Genomic DNA, 11,216 nt, shown 5'->3' on the forward strand with positions numbered 1-11,216 from the left:
GTTTTATTCAAATAAATCAAATTTTGATCTAGTTGGTTATATAGATTCTAAGCTATATCATGGTGATCGGTGAAACAGATAATAACAACCACTTTCTCAAATCATGCTGAAATTCTTGCTATTCACGAGGCTAGTTGAGAATGTATATGGCTAAGGTCAATAACTCAGCACATTCACGAAACGTATGGTTTGTCTTCTGATAAAAATCTCCCAACAGTATTATACAAAAACAACACAACTTGTATAACATCCCCAATTTCAGGAAAGTTTAAGTTAATTATCTAAAATTATTGAGTTTAAATTCCCCTTTCATTTGAAAAATTGGGATTAAATTGAAATAATTGAAAAAAATTTATTGGTTAAATTGAATTTAATTAATTAGATATTCGAATTAATTATCTCGACAATATTGAATTTTGCTTCCTTTTGAAGCCTAAATTAAGATAAATTGAAAAGTTAGTTGATTTATAAATTTAATAGAATCTTTGAAAATTTTGGAGATATTGTAATAAAATATTTTATTAATATTTTCAAAATTTGAAAAAAAAAATAAAAGAATTGAGATTTTTTTGAAATTAAATGCGAGTGAAAAGAAGCAAAAAAAAAATTGGGGAGAAAGCAGTTCGGTTTTTCAGTGACAGCTTCCACAAAATTGTTGATCTTTGGAGTTTGAACCGTTGGATCGGACTCAAATTTGTTAAGTCTATTCGAGACATATAGAGTTTCATTTTGAACGGTTGGATCATTGTTTTATGCTCTTTTTTTGTTCATAATAGCTACTGAATAAAATATGCAAAACTAGAAATTTCCCTTCTCTCTCACTCTCACAAACACTCCTTATGCAAAACCCTCACTACCAGCCGCTAGCCTAAACAATTTATGTTGTCCGATAACAACATCTATGGTAGCCACGAGCCGATGCACTATCAGCCACCACTACCCGATCTTTGCCGAAATCTTGAGAAAAACCTTGGGTAAGACTTATTTTCCTTATAATTTAGGAGGTGAAATTCACCCATTTGATTTTGGGTTAAATTAGTAACCTGAAATTTAGATTCAAGATTTGAAAGTTTTGAGGCATTGACCATAAAGTTAGAGACCATTTTGATTTTGGATTTAATTCTTGATCAGATTGGCTAATTGAATCAAGTTTTGGAATTGTCTTGGACCAGGCCACAACTTTGGGTTGATTCAAGATTCCAAAGGTTTTAAGGAATTATTTGCCTGGACTTTTGTGACCAAATTGAGGTAAGTGGTACTATTACCGGTGTCTTCGTGTCAGGCGGCTTAGATTAGATTTATAAAGTTAATTAATGGACTCTGGAAGCATGATTTTGTTGTTGAGATATACTTGTTGCATGACAGTTATGAGTATGTTTGAATTTCTAATCAGTACTAAAATTATGTATGTAATGCATGAATAGACCAATAGGGCAGTTTACTGTCTCAGCTTGATGCATGTTTTATTTCAGAGGACCGACAGTTTAGTTTCATGTTTGACGGTATGTTTACGGGCCGCTAGACATGTGTGAGCCGACAAGTTTACGTTAATGTTATTTTTCATGTTTAACGGTGTGCCTACAGGCCGCTAGACATGCGTGAATCAACAGGTTCACGTTCATGTTACTTTTCATGTTTGACGGTATGCCTACCGGCCGTTAAACATGCGTGAGCCGACAGGTTTACGTTCATGTTATTATTTTTTCATGTTTCATGTTTGATGGTGTGCCTACGGCCCGCTAAACATGCGTGATCCGACAAGTTTACATTCATGTTATTATTCATGTTTGACGATGTGCCTGGGCTACTAGACATGCATAAGCTGACAGGTTTACGTTCATGTTATTTCCATGTTTCACGGTGTGCCTACGAGCCGCTAGACATGCGTGAGTCGATGAGTTCACGTTCATGTTATTTTCATGTTTAACAGTGTGCCTACAAGCCACTAGACATACGTGTCAAGGCAAGACAGTACGTCTTTTGGTTTCTTTTCATCATAAAAAATCGATGTAGTTGTATGAGCCACGAGACTCGTGGATGCATAGCTTGATCACAGTAATGAGATCACTTGCTGAGTATTTTTATACTCAACCCTTCTTAATTTATGTTTTTCAGATAAGGATAGGAACGGACTGACGGGTGACGAGAGGAACCTGTGATCATGTCATATGGGATATGTAAATCGCTTCCACTCAGTTTACGTTTTCAAGCTATTTAAAAGTTTTGATTTGAAACTCGATGTTGGTCAAAATTTTATTTGTTTAAGTTTTTTTTTCCATTATTTTAGGGGCCCCGAACAAAGGTTTTACTTATTTGTTATTTATTTTGGAAAACTGTATTTATTATTTTAATGAAATTTATTTTCCTCAATGGTCAAAATGTTTTGAATGTAAATGTGTAATTATGAGCAACAACGCTTATCAGAGTACTCAAAAGGTCGGGTCGTTACAACTTGTATAGCTCAAATCAAATAACGATATATTAGAGGAGATAAAACAAAGTATATTTCACCAAAGCTTTTCTACACTCATGATCTTGAAGAAAATGACGACATCACTGTACAACAAATTTGTTTGAAGGATAACCTGGCAGACTTATTTACAAAGGTATTACTGACTGCAACTTTTGAAAAATTGGTGTACAACATTGAAATGCGGCGACTCAGAGAGATCTTAAGTGATATTTTCACGAGGGAAAACAAATATATTGTAGTTTTTTTAGGAGTATGTATTATATGAAATTTGTACTCTTTTTTCTTCATTAGGGTTTTTTTTTCCATTGGATTTTTTCAGTTTTAATGAGAGATATTTCACACACACACACACATATATATATATAATGGGCATTTAAAGGGGAGTATTATAAATATTATAGAAAATAAATGCCTATTAGATGTTTATGCTTTAATATTAATATTGTTGTTTTCAAAACTTATTAGAAAAATATTGTTGTTTTGAAACTTATTAGAAAAATATTGTTGTTTTGGGAGTTCGAGGCTAGAGGTCGAACGTTGAGAACTCGACTAATGTGGAGGTCGAACGTTGAGAACTCGATGAACAAAGAAAAACTTGAAAACAATACATAGGCCGAAACTTCAACCCTCGACAAGGGAAATCTCGCGAATCTCACTTAGGTTGTCGAAGGTTGAAGTTTCGACACACATCCATCCTCAAGATTGCAGGTTTATTACTTTTCTTTTTCCTTCATAGAGGAAATAAAGTAATGAGATGGTATACTATATGTATCTGTGTACTCGAGCTGTTTCTAATAACCTATGCATTTTGTTAACATTTCGAATTAGACGGAGGCTTGTGGGATTGACGTGAGGGGGTGGGGATGACTATATTTCTGGGAGTGAACTCTAGGCGAATATGAAGTGCATGGATACAAGTTATGTCTTGGAATGAAAGACAATTCCAAATTAGCTTTGTCTACGAACAAAATTTTGTATATTAGGTTGTAGAAGGTTACACACACGTCGAAACTTCAAAGCGATTAAGGAGATAAGTGGGCTGAAGCAGATTAAGGAGAGAGCGAGATTCAAAGCGAGATAGTAGAAGAGAGCGAGATGTTGAATGAGATTTTAAGAGAGGGCGAGATTCAAAGCGAGATTTTAGGAGAGAGCGAAATTCAAAGCGAGAATGTTGAAGAGAGCGAGATGTAGTCTATATTGACTAATCTGACTAACATTGAACTTGGTAAAATGAAATGGTTGAATAATTGAAAAATGAGATTATTCAGAACACACATTGAATGCTAAGATTACGCATTGAGTTTATGGTAGTAGATCCATAATAAAAAAAGTGTTTGTGATTGTTCCAGAAGAAATGAAAGCTAGTAATCATTAATGGAAAAATAACAACAATAACAGAGAGAGCGAGATATTGAGAGAGAGCGAGATCTTAGGAGAATGCGATACTGAGAGAGCGAGATCTTAGGAGAGAGTGAGAGTGAGAGAAAGATCTTAGGAAAGAGCGAGATTGAGAGAGCGAGATCTTAGGAGAGAGTGAGACTAAGAGAGCGAGAGTCTTCACTTTATTTGAACTTTTCGTAGAAATATATATATATATATATATATATATATATATATATAGAGAAAAAAGAGCTAATAATCATACTATAATTGAATAATCATTAGACAATAAATTGAATATATTACATTATTATACTATAATTGAATAATCATTAGACAACAAATTGAATAAATTAGATTATTATACTGAATAATCCTTAGACAATAAATTGAATAAATTGAATATATTAGATTATTATACTATAAATTGAATATATTAGATTATTATAATATAAAACTTTATTGATTACAAAAAAAAAAAAAGAATATACACTAAATTATAATAAAAAATTGAATATACAATAAAATGAATACATAATAAAAAAAAATTATTTATTATTCAATCCCTAACTATCTGGAGCCCGTCTTAGTAACGAAGGACACTTCCTTCAATTATGTCCTAACTGGTTACAAAATCCACATCGTTGTCGAATGGCTGGTTCTGTTCAATCCATCTCGTTGTAATAACGTTAACTTTTTGGTCTACCAGATCTTCTCATGGATCAGGATGTAAGACGGGCATATTAGGGTGCGTGATCCAGTAATCTTCATGCGTACAGGTTGAAATTGAGGAGAGTAACATTCAGCATTTGTTGACAATTTGTAGTAGTCCTCAATAAAATCTTTGTAGTTCATGTTAAAATGTGAGCAAACGGCCATAAAATGCGAGCATGGAATGTCGAATGCTTGCCACTTGTTACATGAACAGTACCGCTCGGTATGATTGCTTGTTCGAGATCACTAAGTATGAAACACCTGAGAGAAATTGTAACACATGAAGAGGTGTGTTTAATTTTAGATCGACATGCTTGTATAATTGCAGCAGTGAACAACCCAGCAAATGGTTGGACGGGACCAAAATGTCACCATCGTTTCTGCTTACGACATATCGTCAGCAACTTCAATAAAAACTATAAATTTAATTCATTAAAAAACTATGTTTATCGTGCCGGGTGTCAATTTCAAATTCGAAAGTTCAACAAAGCAATTGAAGATATCAAAGGAATAAATCGGAACTGTCTGAGTTTTTTTTACAACATTAATTTAGAGCAATGGACTTAAGCACATGATGGAGGATTCAGATATGGGTGGATGACGACAAATCTATCAGAGTGCATAAATGAAGTCCTCAAAGGAGCTCGAATGTTGCCTATAAATGCTCTTACTCAGATAACATTCTTCAAATGCGTGAACTATTTCGAGAAAAGAAGAGAAGAAATAAGGGATGCATTGGAGCGTGAGTTTTTCGAGAAAAGAGCAATGCGTGAGTTTTTTACATTATTCTTTACCCTCACATTTTTCTCTACTATTCAATTATAGTCAATTTTAATATATATATATTTTCAAATCATGGCTTTAAACCCAGGACCTGTTAATCCCGATGTTTTGTATGACCAGTCCATTCATCGATCATATGTTGTATGGCGAGATCGTACTACTAGAGAAATATCTTGCAGACGTCGAGAGGCAGTTCTTCAGTGCAGTATCCCGCTCCACCCTCGAATATCACCGCCACTGCGCACATCTGGATTCTATGGGGTTGCCAGATTAGGATTTATTCAGTTGGACTGGCATCTAATCACAGCCTTGGTCGAGAAATGGAGGCCCGAGACACATACATTCCATATGTCTGTTGGAGAGTGTACTATCACTCTACAAGACATAGAAGTGTTGTTAGGGTTACCTGTTGACGGTGAGCCAATCACCGAAGTGATGTACGATGACTGGTTAAAAGTTTGTTAATTGTACCTCGGTGCGACCTCACCTGTCGACAAGATTAAAGGATCGAGGTTGAGTTTAATATGGTTAGGAACACAATTTCGTGAACTCACAGATGATGCATACGAGGAAACCGTCATAAGATATGCGAGAACATATATACTACAAATGATGGGTGAAAGTCCGTTTTCAGATAAATCAAGTCATTTTGTTCACTTGATGTTCCTGCCACTGTTAGCTAACCTCCATGATGCGGGGCGATATTTGTGGGGTGGAGCATGCTTGGCATGGTTGTATAGACAACTATGCAAAGTAACAAGACCTGAGGTTCGAGAGATAGCTGGGCCTCTCATACTTTTGCAACTATGGGCTTGGGAGTGATTTCCAACAATGGCTCCACAACTACATCATGTTAATGACGCTCAGTTAGTTGGACGAGCCTACGGTTCTCGGTATGTTGTTTTAATTCAATTTAATTTTTATATCACTAATCTAGTTAATTTAAATTCTAAATTATCAATTTAAAAATTTAGGTGGAGAGACAAATTTTGTGTGACTAGGACAGCCACACATGTAGTCAACTAGTATAGATACATGTTTGATTTGCTTCAACCTGAACAGGTGCATTACACTAAACCTAATTGATTATTTTATTCACATTTTTATTGTATTTGTCTTTAATATTCTTTAATATAATATTTTGTGTTTCAGGTTATTTGGGAGCCGTACAAAATTATTATGCATACTTTGCCTAATTTTTGTATGAATGGTCAAAACATATGGCGGACGTGAGTCCTCTCATATGTTTTCACATTGGTGAATGACATCTTCCAAACAAGGTGATGAGACAATTGGGTTTTCAGCAGGATGTCCCATCGCCTTGTTATACTGAACCCGTACTGTATGATATTGACCTAAGGGCTGGAGATTGGTTCGAAAAAGTCGCACATTTGGTAGTGCATGGCACTATCGTGCAAGGTTTATTGCAGTGGGAGTTTCTCTTGAACAGTTTGATACAGATGTCACTCAAGAATATATTCATTGGTATAATAATATCACAAGGCGCTACGTCACTCGTCCGAGAGCAGTTGTGGGTCATCTGGTAAATGAATGAATATTATCTAATTATTTTTAATTTAAATTTATTTTAAATATTGTCTAATTGTTTTATAATTCACATAGATCGAACAACAGTAGACCCCGTGAGGTTGCGAATGATCCGAACCAGGTTCTTGCTATATGTAGTGACAACCAAAGCTATATGGAGGAAATTCATTATATGTACGATATACCTATTGTTCCTCCACCAGCTCCTAGATGTAGAGGACCTGTTCGGGAAGAGGATGAGTTTGATAAGGTTGCACATAATGTGGAAGAGTTGCCCCCTATGATGCAGACGCAGAGTCAAACTGATTATGTTAGTTCGATGACGATGATGCCGGCATTTGGTTCAGGACATTATGACTCAGAGGCTGGTCCTTCGTCTTCATACGTGCATGGACATGGTCGGGGTCGTGGAGAGCATAGTGAATATTTATATTATGAAGCGCCTACAGAGGTACTAGAGCAACATTAAGAAGAATCCGAGCAACCTCAAGTTCGAAGCCGACGACGACAACCAGCTCAAAATCGACGACGTCCGCCTTATGGGACACATTGATTTTTGTAATTATTTTATATAAATGAGATATTTAATTTACATTTTTTTTATTTTTATGAGTTATTATTTTTTTAATTTATTCTTTTTAGAATTTAAATAAAATAATAAAATATTTTTAGAAATTGTTTTTATAAAATGGATTTTTTTTTAAAAAAAGAAAGGATTAGAAAGAAGAAGGTGGAATGTGTATTAATTAAAAAGGAAAAAAAGGGAAATTTGTACGGTATTCTCGCTCTCTATCAAAATCTCGCTATCTCGCTATTGCTCACGCTCAAAATCTCGCTCTCTCAAACTCTCGCTCTCTCTCATAATCTCGCTCTCGAATTTGATTGGGAAGTTCGGTGGCAAAAAGAAGGAGATTCATTATCTCATTATTTAGTCAGACTTGCTGAGATGACAGAATCCGTAAAAATTATTCAACAAGCTTTGAAAGGAATTCCAGGGGGGACCTTATGAAAATTTAGAAATACGATCTTTTGATAGAGGAAGGTCTCCGAAATGATAATTAAACAGACTCAATAATAATGTTAGGAAGGGCAAGGTCGAGGGTTCAAAGTTCAATGTACAAGTGAAAGGAAGGTCAAGGGTTCAAAATTCAACCTATGTAGGTCGAATTTTCAACCCTCGACTTATTTAAAAAAAAACAACAACAACAATATTTTTACAAATAGTTTGAAAACAACAATATTTTCCTAAATAGTTTCTAAAAGGACAATATCCTTTTAATTTTCCCGTCCATTGACCATGCGTCATGCTCCCATTTTCCAAAGTATTATCCATGTGTCTTATAAATATTCATTCTTGGTGTCCATGTAATCCACTTACTTGCTAAATTGCCTATAAATAGTAGCATTTGGTGGGTTTTGAAAGACACACATTGAGAAAATTTTATACAAATTAGAGGAAGTGGAGAAATTTGAGAATTTTCTCATTTCTTAATTTCTTAATTTAATTTAATTTATTTTTTATATGTATTATGTTTAATTTATTTTAATATTTATTTTATTATTATATTATATTTTATTACCATCCGTGTTCCCGTTGTGGTCCTCAAATTCACAACTATTTTCAATTTTTAGATTACATTAATCCATCGAACTAAATCAAACATAATCTAAATTAAGAGAAGATAAGCTGGGTCAGGTTTTAACTTATAAGTTTGTTTGTTTTTGTTTAAACTAATTTATCTATTAGGGTTGTATGGTTATTTATTACTTTAATAATATGTGTTTGAGTTACTATTTATTTCTTTAGCTTTTATTACCAATACTCTTAAAACCAATAAGTATTTTACATGTCTACTTTAACTTGGTAAATAATATTCCACCTCAATGTTTAAGGTAAGAGCATAGTATCTCCTTTCTCTTTACTTCATCACATATTTAGCTCTTTTTACAGAAATAAATTGGTTTTTTTTTTTAAAGAATTCATCAACGTATAGGTGAGAATTTGAACCTCAAATCTTATGGTCAATAGTAATACATCAATCAATTGAACTCTGTTTAAATATATAAATAGATAGAAATTTAGTTGATTAATAGGTCATACCATTTAACAGAATCGAATGAAGTTAAAAGTTAATATTAATCAAGATCATTATTATATTATTTCATTAAATAATTCTTTGAAATATGTATATATATATATATTAAACTTTGTTCTTTCTTCTCTTAAAATTTGTAAGCACACCCAATCCAACTCTCTTGGGTTGCCAAACACCCTTTAAATGTTGTTAGAGAGTTGAAAGTTCGATTTCATTCTCAATTTCAATGGATAATAAAAATTGTTAGATGATATATAGTTAAATTCGTTGTCACCCATTACTTTAAGTTTTTGAGTCAATCGCTGATTTAAGATGCATTGTTCTTATAATATTATTTTATTTTTAATTAATATTGATTTAAGAAAAGTAACACTCTCTTCACGGTTCCGTCCCCAATCTTCCTCCTCTTTTTTTTCTTTTTTTTTTCCTTAAATTATTTTTATTAATTTTAAGAAAACAACAAAACCAAATAGGTCATATAATCACTTTCTTTAAAAAATAAAATAAAAACCAATATAATCCAATCGACGGGACCCACTCTCAACCCCTCCCCACCACTCCACATTTTATTATAATTAATTTAAATACATCTGGATGTAATTGTAGTAGTACCAACTATCCACCAAGAAAAAAAAAAAGAAAATCTTTTTTTACAATTAAAAATATTTAATGTATGGTATAAAAAAAATTGGCAGATTTTTTTCTCAGAAGAATCTTCGTATAGCTTTATTTATTTATTTATTTATTTTTAAGTGGTTGGGGATGTGTTTTGATTATTATTTTTCTTTCGGGATATTGATGATATTAATACTATGGCATTTAAATTCTAGATGTAATTAAATTTATTGGCTGATTTGTGCAAGTAGTTAAGGCATCCGCTACTTGTTCTACAAATAAACAATTTGATTTCTTTAAGGTTATAATATATCGTTTTGGTTTGATTATATTCAGTAAATCTTAAATTTGATTTTTCAAAATTAATTTTTATAAGAAAATAGCTCAACAAAAACACTAATAATTTTCATGTAATAAAATATGTTATATAAATAATTTTTAGAATTTATAGTAAAAATATCAATAGATTATAATTTTTTTAAAAAAGAAATTGAAGATCAATTAACAATAGATACTAAATTTTAGATATAATGAAAGTACAAAGACTAAAACTGAACAATTAAAAGTATAACAACTAAAATTGAACAAACTTTAAAATGCAGAGATTAAAATGATATTTTAATTTTTTATTTCGTTTTTATTGTAATGTCTAATATTTCGTTTAATCGTAACTTTTGATGATTATTAAACTATATCCTTGTGATTATAGTTGTTTTCAAATATAGAAAAATGAACCAGAATAGTTACAAATGTAACAAAATATCACTGTTTATTAGTGATAGACTGTATCATCTATCATTGATAGATACTGATAGATGTCTATTAGTATCTTTCACTAATAGACTGTGACATTTTATTGTATTTGAAAATATTCTCAGTAATTTTACCAATTAAAATAATTTTTCTTATGAGTATTGCTAATTTTCATTGATTTCAATATTTTAAAAGAACTATAATTTTTCCTAATTCAAATAAGGTTCGGTTTTTTTTTTGGCAATTTAGCAACATATTCTCATAATTCTTGTGAATAAGGTTGACCTAATACATGAACTTTGTTTTCCTAGAAGTCAACCTTTTTTTTTTTTTTTAATGCAATGAGTAGAATTAAGGGATTTAATCATTTTGTAGGTTATTGCTTAGATGTCAAAATATTTTTTTTATGCCACTAGAATCAAACGATTCAAACTCAATTGACAATAAGTATGAATTTACACTATCTATTGCGTTTTATTTGAATAAACATCACGTGACATATATTTTGCCAACTAAACTTCTAAAGAACTGATTGATAACTATTTTATTATTTATTTATTTTTAAATTAAGTCTATTTCTTTCCTATTTTTATCATGATTTGCATTTTTATCGAGTACAATGATTGAATTCTTAGCAAATTTCTAAAAACAAACAAGTTTTTAAAAACTACTTTAAAAAAAATAATTAAATTTTGGCTTTATTTTTTTTAAACTATCGGTAAAAAGTATATAACTAAAAAAGAAATTTATAGGTGAAAGTAATATCTATAGGCTTAATTTTTTTTTTTTTAAAAAAAATTATTTTCAATTGGGGCTTAAACTTTCATAAACAAATCAATTTAAACTCTGAACTA

Source organism: Benincasa hispida, chromosome 3, assembly GCF_027475165.1.
Source record: "Benincasa hispida cultivar pf3 chromosome 3, pf3_genome.v1.1, whole genome shotgun sequence".
NCBI lineage: Eukaryota > Viridiplantae > Streptophyta > Magnoliopsida > Cucurbitales > Cucurbitaceae > Benincasa > Benincasa hispida.